Here is a 16,460-nt window from a genome sequence, read left to right on the forward strand (position 1 = left end):
AGGTATCGAAGCAATTGTTCAAGAAAACCTTCAGATGTCTGAAAATTAAATGAGGTATGAAATTGAGAAGCTGTTGTCCATTCAAGGCAAGGAGAGAATATTAAGTCCTCTTACTATCAGAGGTATAGGTAGGTATGAACCTCTTCTATAAGATACATGTGTTACTAGCAAAGAGAGTGGTGTTGTGAAGTGAAGCTGGCAGTAGTGGGGTGTATGGTGCTAAGCACACATCTCATGGAAACTCAGTTTAGTGCAGCTTTCTAGAGCAGTACAAATGCAGTAATAAAAGTAAGTCTTTGTTTTCTTCCAACTTTGTATGAGATTTTGCTTTATAAAAATTTTTGTTAATGCCTTAACTGTGATTGAGTTACATTTTACAAAGGAGTGATATATTAACAAATGAAATTGTGGAGTCACACTGCTAGATGTAAAGAAGTGTATCCAGTAAATTACTGGGATGTGAAACCTGGGAATTTTCAGAGTTGCATTTTTCAAAGGGACTTTTGATGTGTCACTGTGAGCATGGCCTGCAGATGAAAATTGCCTTATGGAAATTAAGACTTGGTTATTAACCAAATAACACAATCTATCAACTTTGTGCAAATCTACACATTAAACATGTGTTTTCCTCTTTTTTCCTTCTTCCTCTTAACCCACCTCAAATCTTTCCACCAACAGCTAGAAGAATTCACATACCATGGATCCCTGGCCACCAGCTGGTAAAGAACTTGTCATTTGCAGTCAACAATACTGTGGACTAATCATGTTTGTCATATGATCTTTGTGTGGCTATGGAAAAATTATGAATGTGGCTGTCTGGTCACAGTATTGTTAATGAACAAGTATGAAGTCATGTGCTGCAGGGGGTTGTGAGTGAGATGTCTTTCTATCGATTGCTGGTTCTTTAATCGTGCACCATCAAAACACTTATGGCATTGCCTTTGAATAACTGTAGTTAGCTTGTCTTACATCTGATGCTGAAGTTCAGCAGAAGCACTGCAATCTTAGAAAATCTGTGTTTGATTACATCAAAATGCCACTATCCATCTCATAAAAGAAACCTGCAGCCACATTTCAAAAAGTAGCAAAGTATATTTAAAATTTGTCAGGAAGCAACAAACAAAACATTTGTCAGGAATAGTGCTGATCAGTGAAAGTAGGTTTTGCTGTGAATATGCTATTTTCACCAGTGACCTTGTTCGCCAAATATTTTCCTGGAAATTCACCGTGCATCCAAATTAGACAAAATTTTTTTTTCCAGTACCCTGTGATGCTTTGCAAGCCCAACATGATATCACAGAGCTGTAGCAGCCATGCACTGATCTTTCACACATGCGTACTGTAAGCATACTCCACCTCTGCAAATTTTATGTCACTACCCGATTTACACTGTACATGCATGATGTCACTCCCTGCGTGACATTCCTGCAGACCATGTGCCTTAAAAAAAAAAAAACTAAAACAAAAAACTTGCAGTATTATCATTTGAGTTTTATATTAGTTGACCACAATGAGAATATTATGAGCATGCCGCCAAATAAATAATACTGATCCTGACATACCGCATGGCTAATTTGGTATGCCATGCTGGTTGAATGCATACACATTTGTGGCCAGCAAAACTCTCCTCCTCCCACTCCCTAACTCAGGAAACAGATAATATTCTGTGAAAAAATAATTATGACACAAAATTTATTACTATTTACCAGGCATTTCTGTCTTCTTGATGGGAGAAAAAACGCATGAAGCACCTGCACAGATAGATCAGAAATAAAAAAGACATGCCAGCTGCATGGATGCCACTGCACCCCATAGTTAATGGCGGAAGCACAACTTCAAAAATCCATCATGGCGCGGTGAAACAGTGCCAACAAAAACTGTGTGAGTGCAATTACTCTATATTTTTTTAACTTGTTGCTAATTTTGACCATTTCTTGTATTTTGTTTGTGGCTATTGTTTCATCTGTGTCTTTTGTTGCTTAAGGCTTAGTTGTGCAGTGATTAGCACTGCTGCCTCACAGCACAGATCACATTTTTGGCGACAGTAATTTGTCCAGCTTAGTTGCTTAATGCTTCCTTTGCCCTCAGGGACACTTAAAAGAGAATTGTACCATTATATTCCACTCAAAAACTAGTTCAGTTACTCATTCTCAATTGATTCCAATGCATTTCACCATGTTTAACGAAGTTCCCAACAAAGCAAACCAGAGCCAATCCAAAACCAATAAAACAAACAGTTACATTTGAGCTATACAGCTTAAAGTACTGTGTCCTCAGGCTTCTCTGTGAGTATTGCAATCATAACAGGGCAAGGCAGTCTTCCAAATATATTAAATTGAACTCATAAAGTTAGATTTCAACAGGGAACAGAATCTGGAAAAGGTGTCGAGGAATTAACATCCATATTTTGGAATTAGCTTTCATTCGACAGGATCAGGTAGACAATCAAACATCCTTCAAAGACATAACAACCAACTTGTTGATACTTTTATTGGCAAATGAAAATTAAAGTAAATACTTATTGGGGGAACACATAGTGCTAAGACAGTAATTCACCATGGACATCCTCAATGTATTTTCAGTCCCAAATATCCAGATAGAACTGTGGCTTAGGTACTATTTATTCACTGCTTCACTAAGCTCTCCTGATCGCATTACCCACTTTAGATCAATTAAGTGTCTGCAGTAAGGAGACTGTGGAAGATTGTGGGTTCCCTTCCCGGTTCCTCCCTGTGTGGATAGCGCTTTGAGTACTGAGAAAATCGCTATATAAATGTGATGAATTATTATTATTATTATTATTATTATTATTATTATTATTATTATTATTATTATTATTATTATTAAGTTATCTGAGACCATTTATACCAATTGATGTCATAATATCATAAATTGTACCATATTTACACATCCTGTGACTAGTTCAAACAAGGATATTTTAATCCAGATAACATAATTAGTTCCCAATAAGATGATACTGACCATAATATTCTTTTCCAGTCATGTTCTGTCAAATGTGTTTCTTTATCCATATTTAACTTTTCTTTTTATTTGCCAGTTTCAGATAGGGCTTTTTTTCTGCATCTATGGCCGGCGTCCTGGAATCATCTTTTCACTGTTGCAAATGGTACTGGTATTTGGTGTGTATTTAAGGAAGAAGCCAACTGAGGACCAGTAAGGCATTTGTTTCTCAAACTGCTGACTCTCATGTCCTCTTATGCAGTTGCCCATCTCAGCCTTCCCCTTTTTTCTGTCCTGGTTAGATCCTGTTTGTTCTCTTCTCTCAAGACATTAATAGGCACCTTTACATAAAATCCTAAGTTTCATGGCAACCTATCGCATAGAATAACCATTCCACAAAAAACATGTATAACATGTATGTTTCTTGAGAAAACTTTTTAATTTTGGCCCTGTTTGAACCCAGTACTGAACGTTAGGAAAGGCCAGTCCCTTTCAACCCAAGTGTACAGAATAAGAGCTTCCAGTGGTGTTAATGCAGTCAGAAAGGTTTCTCTAATAATCCATTAGCATTAATACATGACTAATTAATGATAAGCTGTGAAAAGTATAATGTTCGCTACTGAATGTCAAAGGCTTTATCTAATGCTTTGGTGCATAAACTATACAGAATATACTTTATGTGCATGCAGCAGAACTAAACCTTTTCCCCTATCCAATTGTTTTGTCTTGGTAGAGTAATATATTACTGTACTTTCCCCTTTTATATTATTAATATGTAGCCTTTGTCAGAATGCCTCATATCTCACAGACTTACCAATTTTTATAAGGTAATTGTACCATATAATTTCTCCCCACCTTCCCTTCTATATTTATAACCTCAGGCAATTAGGTGTAGTAAAAGACAAGTTACACTTTAAATAATGTATTATTGATAATATTCATAAATAATAACAATAAACAAAGTACATTTGAATATTGGCAACCATACAACCTGATAAATGCTGATGTGTAGTTTCAGGCAGCACACAGACTTGTTAGTTACTTGAAATGTCTCTAGTCAAGGCATCATTTTTGGTTAACCTTCTTCAGAAAAGGCCGCATGCCTGTCTCAGTATGGCTGCTGAGCGCTGCTCTTCATTGTGTTGTCTTTTTCAGTTCATGGTGTGTGAGCTGCTCCTATATCAGTTGGTAAGAGAGAGAGAGAGAGAGAGGTGAAGCAAGCAAATTTATAGATTCTCTTTCCAAACCCTACAGCCAATAGGGCGTCATGGTACTTAAAGGCTTCTGATACAAGCCAATTCCAAACAGCCATACTTCAGACCAATGGAGCACAGTAGACCTTCACACCTGCCCCCAAAACCATTTGTTAAGGTGAAGCTTGCCAGGTCAGTAGACTGGCTTTCCTATGGGGGTTAATTGAGAAAATCCTGCAGAGAAACATTTGCCAGACTTGTGTTAGATAGATAGATAATCAGGCACTTCCCCCAACCCTGTCATAAAATTACAAAGAACTAGTTCTTAAAAGGGGGAAGGGGTTCTTAACTATCAAACCATTGCTGTTATTATCAATAATGCAATACTAATATTACATTGCTTTGTCTAAGTTACAAATAAAGACATAAAAAATATTTATCAACTTATATGCAAAATTTCACACCACAACACCAATGCAAAAAAACTGCTGATTGTTGACACATCCATTGTGTGCACAGACAGATGCTCAAATGGATGGATGGACAGACAGAGAAATAACACAACATGCTAAAAATGAAAGTGATGGAAGTTCACTGTGAAGCCCAACATAACAGCAACAGAACATTAACAAGCATGTAAATAAGTAAGTGTGTCCACAGAGAAGAGCTGCATATTTTCGAAAGGCAGGTTGTCTAATACAGCTGGCTTTAAGAATAACTATGTTAAGACCAGAGGAGGTCAGCCAGCTGTATGCTTGAAGGTCATCAAAGCCTTGTCAGCAGTGATGCATTCACTGTAAGCGCTAAGCTAGTAGCTCAGTAACCCATGCAAGTAATGCACAATTTGCTGTAGTGTCTCCTGATAGCAGCTCTTACTTTTCTATATTGCTTCTTAAAGCCACCGGAGCAGGAACACTTCAACAGTGAGATCATGACCCCAAACAAAAAAAAAAACTGAACCTGCAGGCAAATGTGTACATATCCAGAGTGTGTGATAGACAGGCTTTGAATGAATACTCTTCAAAGGGAAATCAAAGCCTGACAGAAGGATTGCTCTCTTTAGCCTCTACTGATGTTGCATAAAAGTCTGCCAAGCATGACAGAGGGAATTAACTCCGTCAAGCCACACGCTCTGCACTGCAAGGCTGGACTCGAATCAAGCAGGTGACTGCAGGATCAAAGTTCATACCAGGAGAAAACTAAGCCGGCATTATATTCCAAACTGTTGTTTTCAGTAAGCAAGGTGGAGGACATAAAAATCAGTTGACCATCTGCTTAATCGTGATATTAATTACGTGATGAGGCCAAAAAAGGGCATTCTTTAACTAGAGCCACAGGATTCATTGTAAGAGTTGAGAAGGCAAGTACAGCAGTGCTGAAGTGCGATGCAGTCTCTTTCTTTGTTGACTTATAATCAAGAGCGTGGACTGCTATAGGGTGTCCCTGGAGATTTTGGAAAGAAAATGACCATGACTTTTTACTGATTTACTTTATGCTAATTATGGAGGCTGCAGACTTAATTTGAAAAGCGAAACGGGTCAAAATGCTATTTGTAAATGCCTGTGAATTTAATTATGTGTGTGGGGGGGCTTCCCTTGAAGATGATTTATGGGTGTAACTTTAATTATTTATGTCCACAGGATGTTTTTTTTTTAAAATGATATTTGCACTTTCAAAAAGTACTGGGGCCGTTTTACTGGTTTCCCATATGTAAATTATACTATGTCTTTAACCTGCATTTTAAAATATTTAATTAACGGCCATATCATGTGGGGGAATTCGGGGTTATTGTCCACTTATTATTAAGTTGAGGGAAAATATTTGTTAATTTGTATTTTGCCTCTTTTAGATGGCTTCAAAGATAATCGGTCTCTACTGTTTTGTTTTTGCAGACTACATGGATGTAAAATCCACTACCAGGAGATGAACAAAATATTCAGGAAGAAGTTAAGATGTTGTCAAGGATGGGCAGGGGTTCAGAAAACAGAAAAGCTAACAAAAGACTGTTTGTCATAGCCCAATGTTACAGTAGAGGGCAATAAGAACAAAGCAAAAATCAAAGCACTGTTATAATACACTTAACCCTCATTATCTAAAAGACAATAACTGGAAAACATTTGTTGGGTCAAAATTAGAATGATAAAGTAGTAAAAGGCTACTATGCAGTTCACCTACCTGCTGGTTATATAACTTTCCCTGCTTCAAAGAGCCTCTATGCCTGATCACTATTCAGGTAGTGAATGTAATGTAGAGGTGATCCACTCCTACAAGTACTTGGGGGTCAACATCAATGACAAGTTGGACTGGTCTTGGAACACAGAAGAGCTATAGAAGAAAAGGCAGAGCAGCCTCTTCTTCCTTATGAGGCTGTGTTTCTTAAATGTGACAAGTGACATCCTTCTGTGCAATTTCTATGCTGGCTGGTAACATCACTTGAAGAGAAGCCCATCGAATCAACAGGATAATTAAAATGGCAGGCTTAGTTATGGGACACAATGTTAACCTGGAGGTAGTAGCAAAGGAGAGAATTATGAACAATGCTGCACAGCCCCTTTCTAACACACTAACACTGAGTACTTTCAGCCAACAATCAACTGTAGTGTGTTTAGAAACGTTACCAACAACAATACATCTGCATAATGCCTCGCTGTAACTGTGACAACCATGTCAGAATATAAATAAATTGTATTATTATTATTATTGTTATTTTTAAGTTTCTTTCCTGGTGTGTGTTCAGAATATAGTGAGTGTGTATATATTTGTAATCTAAGAGCTTCTGTAAAAAAATCCAAATTTCTCCCTGGTGACAAATAAAGATCTGTGTATCTAGTAAACCTGACTAATTTCAAGAAGGAACACCCCACGCTAGATTAAGAAGGAGAGAGATTTCAGGCCTTAAAGGCTGATGCTTCTTCACCATCCATAGAGAGAGTTGTCTCTGGAGAGTACACTTCATTTTGATCCTGCATTTCCAGCTATGGAAGGCTGATTATAAGCATGTGGTCATAGTGAAGAACACACTGGAGATTGGTTATTGTTTAATATGTAAAAAAGATTCAGAAAGTGACAGAAAAAACAAAACCCAGGAAAGCAGAACCTGTTGCTACCTTTGAGTAGTTCCTTTTCATTCTATACATTATGTCAAGAGTGCTGGACAGCAATTGTTAAGGAGGACGAACAAGCAGTACAGAAGTGGCCCTGCAAGCCTGGGCATCTAATTGATAAAATTGGGGGTGAGTATTGTAGTACCCCGTCAATGTAAGTGAGCTGTTCTTGCATGAAATTACCTTCAACATAAGCTTAAACAGTCAGCCCCATTCTGGTGAAAATTATTATTATTATTATTATTTTTAAATGGAAGCATTTACAACACCTATCAAATGTCTACAAGCCCTTTTACAAATTTTGGTTGTTGTTGATGTAAAATCTGAAAACAGCATAAACCATGTCATATCTTTATTTATCTTTAGTATGATCCTGGAACTAAAATAAAATTGATAATTTTAAGTAAATATAAATTAAAAAAGCATGAATGCATCTGTTCCACAAATTTGCACGTTCAATACAGTACATGAATAATTCCTAAATGTGCATACTTAGATAGTGTTACAATGTCATACACTTAAGTCTTTTTTCCCATCCAATTCTTTGGCATAAATCACAATAACAATAAACAATAGTTATTGTGGATTTTTACCAGGACCCCTAGATAGTGTAAGAATCACCTTGGCACGATTTAAAATTATTAAAGTAGTTGGTTGTGAAAATATGGACTTGTGAAGAAGGTTCAGAAAAACAGTTGGTAAATAAAGAACCAATTGAAACACAGAGGAGGAAGTAAAAATAAAAATAGCAGCAATGTGCCCAAAGCAGAGCATCCTGGGATATTTAGTCCTTCTGACTCTACGTTATGAGGGCATATAGATTGGGCTGAAAAATAGGAACAGAAAGTCAAATCCAAAATTAAGTCAAGAGCTAGTTTTGACATTTATTAAGCAGCAGACACAAAATATATCAAAAACATGTTTTTCTTTATGTTATAAATGCTAATGGTCTCAGTTTACTCCTGGTACACGAATTGCATTTTTTATTGACTCAAACCAGTTCTTTTTGTGATATCTTTCTTCACTGAGCACAGGCTCAGTTACATATATTTGTTTTTGTAAAGTATTAATAGTATATTACAAAACATATATTTACATACATAAACAAACTACATTAAACACAGAGTAAAATGGGGCAGTTACAGGGAATAACAAATCATGAGAATATAAAGTAAGATAACATCGTTATTGTGTTATGACCAGTTGAAACCTCATGACAGGAAAACAAAAGCTCAGGGGGAATATAAACCACTGGGGGGCCAGTAATAACAGACAAATTCAGAGTCCTGCTGGCCTAGAAGAACTGTCCACCCTCTCCCATCTGGGCATTCTGCAATATCATAAATGAATGCTGGAAAGTCTAATAAGATTCAAGTGAGATTATATTATCGTTTACTCAACACACTTCTGATATCTCTGGTGTCACTTAACCATAGGCAGGAGTAATAGCCTAGAAAAGCATTGTGAGCTGATGTCATGCTGTCATTGAGGGATCCCCACTTAAGACTGGGTAGCACATTAGTGCCTACAATCACAGGTTCGATCAAAGGTATATTATTTTTAACATTTTTTGCTACTTTTCCTTCTTCTTTTCCTCTTGAGGTAGCTAAAGGTCCTCCTATGAAGATTCTAATGTGACCTTTCCTTCTTTGACTGTGATTATTTCAAATTAATTTTTTGGGTTTATCTTTGACTTCCAATTTTGCGATCTTAGCCTGCTGTCAGACACTGTCTTATATCTTCCCTTTAAAGTAAAGTTAATTTCTCAGTCACTATTTGCTGTGCTTTGCAGAACCTGCCACTTCACTAATTACATACCAAAAAGAAAAACAAAATAGAAAAAGGTAAAGGTTAGGTAATACTGAGCGCACATTTTTTATTTTTGAGCAAATGACTAACGAACGGAATTGTAATATGAAGAGCTTATCAGAAGCTCTAATAAGGGTGAGTCTTCATTCTGTATTTAAATGCTGAAACCAGTGGGGCTGAACATTTCACAGCTTTGGGGATCTATAGCTAAAGGCTTTACTTCCTACAACAGTCATATTACATTACCTTTGGGACTTTCTAGAAAACTGTCCCCTTGAAATAAGAATATACACTTCAGTATATATGAATTCGTAAGTTCAGCTAGGTAAATGAGGTCTATGTTATTTATATTTATATTATAGAAGAATTATTTTGAAATAAGCTGTGAACTTCAAGACAGTGCAGAGACTTCAGAATGGAAAATCATGCTTTAGATAATTGCAATATATTATTGGTAAAAGAATAGTTTCAAAGACCATGCCTATGTGAAATGATTAGACTTGACACACTTAAAAAGGTTTGGGGCAGCCACACATATAATATCCCTGGCTGCAATAGGGTTTTGAAAATTGGCACTGTTGTGAAATCGTTGGAGTCCAAACAAGAACTGATGAACTACTGGTGAGATGGCGGGTTTAAATGCCAAGACCGGAAGTGATGTAATGGACCCAGAAGTGAAATTCTTCTGAATGCCAGAACTGGAAGTGGCATTCTTCTGGGCGCCGGAACCAGAAGTGGCATGCTTTGGGCACCGGAAATGGAAGTGACGTCTTCAAAGTTCAATCAGACAGGTTTTCCCATTTTTAGTCTGCAGAGACAACAGAAGATGGTTTAGCGTACCCTGCCACCCTCTGGTCTGCCGTGGAATTACCCTCACTTGATCCATGCAGCTTCCTCCTACTCGCATGTGTGTGATACCTAAAATTCATGCTGATTAAGTAAAGCTGATGGTTAGGTCCTTTTTGTTGCTGAGAAGTTACTGCTCATCAGTTGTTATTGCTTATTCAGTTTTTTCACCTCATTAATACAATTAATCAAGTATACAACAGACGAAATTTGGTCTACACCTGAAATGTGATTTGTTACTTTATTTTTTACAACTTTAACACTTCTTTTAACATTTTCGTTGTCATTTTGTGTCATGGTCACCGGCATTTTGTGATTCCCAATGTATCACATTGACACAGCATGACAGACCTAACATCACTGCATCACTAAAGTATGTGGTGGAGTCATCATGTACTCATCATGTTACCAATTAACACATATTAGATTTTTAAGACTGATAAACGTCCAAACTTTGTAAAAATCATTCTTTTTTTTCTATTCCTTGCCACACTGATAAAACATTTCGGTTTATTTCGTAAGACTTACTTTTGTTTTGTAAAAGAATAAATCTAAGTGTTATTTGTTAGGAGACATTTTGAAGCATTAAAAAAGTTCCCTTTCCAGCATTTGTGTCTATCTCGTCCATGTTATTCTGTAAACAATAAATAAGAATACCACATTTTATGCATTCAAGTATATTATGAACGAAAACCAAACCCATGTATTATGTTTCCTAACTGTATCTTCCAGTGGAAGCAAGTAAAGTGCAAAATGTAAATGTAATCATCGAGCTTCTCACCCTACCACAGATTGTCAGTCCAGCCACGATATAAAGAAACCTCATTTTTGACACTTGCACTCACAATCTCATTGTTTCCGTTATTCCACACAGTTCATGATCATAAGAGATGACATGGATGTAAATCGACTGGTAAACCATGAGACTTGTGATCTCAGAAGAAAGCAGAAGACCTGGATAGAAAACACATAGACAAAAAAGTACATGGAAACTCTACATAGACTTTGACCAGACAGTGTGCTTTTTTTGTTTAAGGCGGCAATGATAATAACCTTATCAATTATATAACATCCATGATCCAATAGTTATTGCGTTGTGACAATATTGTCAGAGCAGGATCCTCATAATCCTTTAATTGACTAAATGTGTTAAAAAAATTGGCAGATAGTTTTTACACTTTTATCAAAGTGGCATATTCCGCTGGTATTCAAACTTATTCCAGGCTTATTCTTTGTTGCTTTACTACCAATCTTTATTCCAAGGTCAATTTGTGCATTTGACTAAATCCTTCTTCAGATAGAAAACTGATCTATGCCTGCTGAATCCAAAATGAAGAGTGGATGATTTATTTTACTCAAGAAAATTTAGAAGAAAGTTCATGTTTAATGCAGAAAAGTGTAATAGATTTATTAATAAACATGTCAAGCTTTTGGTTCCTTTCTTTTATAATCCATTATTGTAGCCGTCCTTAATAGACAATATGCACACTCTCTTCCGCATTCCGCGTAAGCCAGCTTCTTCACTTCTGATGCTGATATCAAAGCAGACTAGCTATTGTGTTTTTCACCCAGTTGTTACAAGATATGCTCAGACTTACAATAAACAATGTGAGTCACATTATTAAAGCAATGTGCCAAACGTCAGGATCTAAAAAGGAGAGGAGCTTCAAATATGTTTCAAGCTACATCAACAGTTAAGAAGGTATGATGCAGATGTATTAAAAACTTGTGTGTCTAATATGAACTTACAGTATATATGATGTGAAGAAATAAATGTGAGAAGCAAAAAGATTAAGGGTTGGGGAACTGTCCCTGTGTACTGTTGTACCAAAAAAAGCTTCAGCACTGAAAAATAGTTAGGTTCATGAATGAAACAATTGACAACTGATTTCGCACAGACACAGGAATTTATATGCCTTAAACCGGAAATAGGAGGAAGGAGGGTTGACGTAGGGAGAAGGTGACAGAGGTGATATCATCTGGGGGCGACGGGAGGTGACGTCGTCAGGGCTGGACGGACGAAAACCCGGAAGTTTCTTCCTGAGACGGAGCGATGTGTTCTGGCGTGGAATTCAAGGTGCGGGAAGTTTTTCGTCCTTTTTTCTATTGATGAAAAGAGAAAAGCATTAATACGCTGCCTTAAACCCTGCTCCGGTGTGTTTTTGTGCTCCATTGGGCCCTTTGGCAGCCCCCTAATCTCGCGTGTGTGACAATGATTATACATTTACAAATTCAATAAAACTAAGTACTGTACCTTGTTGTACTTACACAAAGCTTAACTTAAAAATACACAATAATGTTCAGCTGTAGAGCTATCTGTACACTGAAACTTAAACTTCTTCTTCTCAGACGTTCTTGCCACTAAACAAAAATCATAACTGCAGTACAGAAAATGAAGTGACTGAGCTTGGCAAGATTTTACCTGAGGTATGTCAGCACTACCGTATTCATATAGACTAATGATAAGAGTTCATGAATACAAATGACAATGATAAAATATTTATATCTGCTCTTCTTGAAGTGGCTCCTTAATGTAAGAAAGCTGCCAAAATTAGATGTTTTGACATGTGGCATGTTGGTTGGACATTCAAATAAGAATTTCACTTTATTCCGTACCAGTGGTGATGTTACTATTACTCCTCCTCCTCCTACTACTACTTGAATATATTAAAGTAAATGGTTTAATTAAAAAATCAATCTATCCAATGTTTTGGCTGACCTAAATATCCACCACAAAACACACAGATAAACCATTTGGTGTTGATTAACTTGATGTTTTACATTTTCTGTGACACTATATATACAATGTATTTTTTTTTGATTTAGGCACTGACATTTGTGTTGCTCCAATGTTATGATGTAACATCCCACTGGTAAGAACATTTCTTCCTAGAGGTTATGCTGCATTATGCCACCATGTGTGCTGTCTAAGATTACATTAACTTTCTTATGATTTTGCATTTCTTGATATTAAAGTACTTCGTATGCTAGTCTTTCTCAACCTCAATTTCAGTCTTTTATTTTGGTTTTGACATTCATACCTTTTGACTACCCAGTTTTTGAATTGCACTTATTTTGATGTCATTTGAAACAAAAGTTGATTGGAAGTGGGCATTTAAGAAAATGGAATAAATGTTTGTGAACACTACAATATTGGGCTATTAGTCAATGTGACGTACAATACTAGTCAAGGAGATGCCTTAAGTCTATACATTTTATAATGAACAATCCAAATGATTTCTCATTTGACAGATTTAATTATTGTCATGACTGTGTTGCTATTCAATAGTCTTTTTGGTCACTCTTACCTGGCCTAACATATGTGTATGTGCATGTGAGCCTTTTGAAGCTCTGGCTTTACACCCATCTTTGGTGACTACCTTGCCCCCAGTGCTTGCCCGATAACTGAACTGTTTTCAGAAAATGCATAGATGGACTGTATTTTTATCATATATACTGTATTTGAAAGTTGAGATCATTGCCATAATGTTATTCATTAAAAAAAACTGATAAAAGATAACCAAAAAATGTACTATATGATCTTGTTTCAGAATTTTATTTAACTATTTTTATAATGTTATAATTTCTTAGAAAGATGTATTTTAAATTTTATTTATTTAAACTTTGTATACTGGCCACTGTCATCCTATGATTGATCAGAGACTCATGAGAGACTGCTATGAGGTCAGTCATGGCTACACCCATAGATGGGACATCAAGAGAAAGCGTTGCCTACAAATTTAAATCCCATGTGACACCCTTAATTAAATTTACTTTTTTTTTTTTTTGTTGGGAAGACAACATTGTCCGAGGCTTTGTGAGAAATATCTTGAAACATTAACATTTGAAATCAGAACTGTTAATTGTAAATTTTATTTTGATGATTTTGCAAATTACTATTTTTGTTAAAAATTATTTTCATTAAATATTTAGGTTTAACGCTCTCAGCATGTACCTATGCCACAAAAGATAATATTTTTATCAAGGTTTAATGATTCCATAGCATCATAAATGTGTTATATGGTTTTTAGTCTGATTAGATGTTTTTGTTTTTTGTCTCCTAAATCATGATAGTTAGTAAACAAAGCTCCAAATAATGTTGCTACCTTGGCATCATTCCAGATCTACATAGACAGGGATGGCTCACGCAGGTCATGGGGCCAGTGGCAGTCTTCCTCCACTACATCTTCTCCCTCTCACCAACAGTGCCAAACTAATTCATTTTGTAGTAATTGCAGACTTTCAACTAGGAAAGAGGTGCTCTATCAATACTCTATTTGTTTTCGGCAAAATGTGCGCTCCTAATATATCAGTACGTTCTCCTAACCTCCTCCTCCTCCTAATGTATCCCTGCCATTAGTCTGTTCCATATTGCACCTAACCCTGACATTATTTTCTCTGTAGCCATTCCAGGAGGCAGACCTTGTGTGTATTTTTAATGATATAATGAAGAGATCTATACAAAGATAAACTCTTCCTATGTGCTTCATCTTGTTAATATGTTATACACTAACAATATCAGAAGCTTTATAAATGAGAGAATATCACTGAGCCAACCCAGCTTTCTTATTTAGTTAATAGACAAGGTGTCCCAATATCTTATCTATGTATTTAAAACTTGTCAAGGTTTCCAAATTAACTACATGTTCCTCTCTATGTTCAACTCCATGTTGATTGAAGGCTCTTGCTTTATGTTAAATGCTTATTGACAGTGTTGAAGAGATAAAAAAAACCCTTCACCATCAAGAAGTGTTAGGTGTCACTTATCTGCCTGGAGGAAATAGTGCCTTTGGTATTTCATGACTTGTTGAAATCTAATGTTTAATTTAAGTACCAAATTAAGATAAGAAGATCATCAGGTAAGCCTATTCATATTTCCTTTTGAATAAAGCATGACTATTTTTTCAGATTATAAATGGGGAGGGTTATGTCAGGAAGGGCATCCGGTGTAAAATTTTGCCAAATCAATATGCAGACAACAATTTTGGATTATCTGCTATGGCAACCCCCGAACGGGAGCAGCCGAAAGAAGAAGAAGAAGAAGATGAAGTTTATGGCTAGGTCTTAAAAGCCACTTATGGACTCCTCCTAGTTGTCTAGGAGTTGTCTGAGGGGTGGGGAGAGAATGTTTGGGATGAAAAGGGGGTGGAATGCAAGAAGGACGACTAGGCTGATTTCAGGACTAAGAGGTACGAGCTATGAGGAGAAACTAAAGGAGTTTAACCTTTTCATCTTAAGCAAACAAAGATTAAGAGGCAACGTGATCAAAGTCTTTAAATATATGAAAAAAATTAGTAAAGTAGATATCATTTATGTGGTGGGCTGGCACCCTGCCCAGGGTTTGTTTCCTGCCTTGCGTCCTGTGTTGGCTGGGATTGGCTCCAGCGGACCCCCGTGACCCTGTACTTAGGATATAGTGGGTTGGATAATAGATGGCTGGATATCATTTGTTACTTAAAAAGAAAATATGCAACAAAAACATGGGGACACTGTTGGAGACTTGTTAAGGGCAGATTTTACACAAATGTTAGAAAATGTTTCTTCACACAGATAACCATCATCAGTTATAGTCATGTTTTGGGATGAAGTATTGCAATAGATACACATAAACAATAAGAAATATTGCAAAGTACATTTATGCCGATTTGTGTCCAAAGCAAATTTCGGTGCAGTTTCTTCAAATAAATAAATAATTCAATAAAAAAACAGTACTCAATAAAAAGAGGAAATAAATAATCTCATAAAACCAAAGATAAAATCAATTATAATCGGCCCTTATTTCCATAATAGTGCTACAGAATCTCCTTTTCTCTTTCCTTGGCCCACTCACCCATCCTCTAAGTATATTCAATGAGCAAAGACTCCGGCAAATGTGGTCCCTCACTGACTCCACATCTTCATCACCTTCCATCGGTTTGATTGACTCAGTCTTCCTGATGCATCCGCTGGCGTCTGCAGGATCCCAAGAAGCATTGTAATCCTTCTGCTCCATCGCGGGGTTTCCCCTGACCATTTCACTGCCTTCCATTTGCACTGCCTTCCATTTGATCCTCTCCTCTTCCTTCATTAATCAGACTTCATCTGTTTTTTTTTTTTTCTTCTTCTTCCATCAATCCTCCCCATGCTCTTAATGACAACCCACAGTGCATTAATGAGGAAACTGGCTAAACCAATTGTGTTTTCATCTGAATTTACAATTAGCCAAATTACCCATCAACACACCATGGCCACTCAGCTTCACTGCTTCATGTACCCACACCCACTGAGCTGAAGTGCACTGTTTTTATTCTAAAACTCATTCACCGCCATGGACCCAAATTTGTTTCACCACATATAGGCACATGGCTTAAATTGCCAATTATTGTGGTAGAGAGTAGGACTTTAGAGACCTTTAAATCTTAACTTTATTTTGGAAAATCTAGGTGAATAGGGTGAATGATTGTGGGGCTGAATGGCCTCTTCTCATCACAATTGTTCTAATATTAAAATTTTGCAATGTAACAGTAGGTCACTCTGATTGGTAGATAAGACGCAGAATACAGTGCAT

The sequence above is a fragment of the Erpetoichthys calabaricus genome, chromosome 6 (assembly GCF_900747795.2).
Source record: "Erpetoichthys calabaricus chromosome 6, fErpCal1.3, whole genome shotgun sequence".
NCBI classification, from domain to species: domain Eukaryota; kingdom Metazoa; phylum Chordata; class Cladistia; order Polypteriformes; family Polypteridae; genus Erpetoichthys; species Erpetoichthys calabaricus.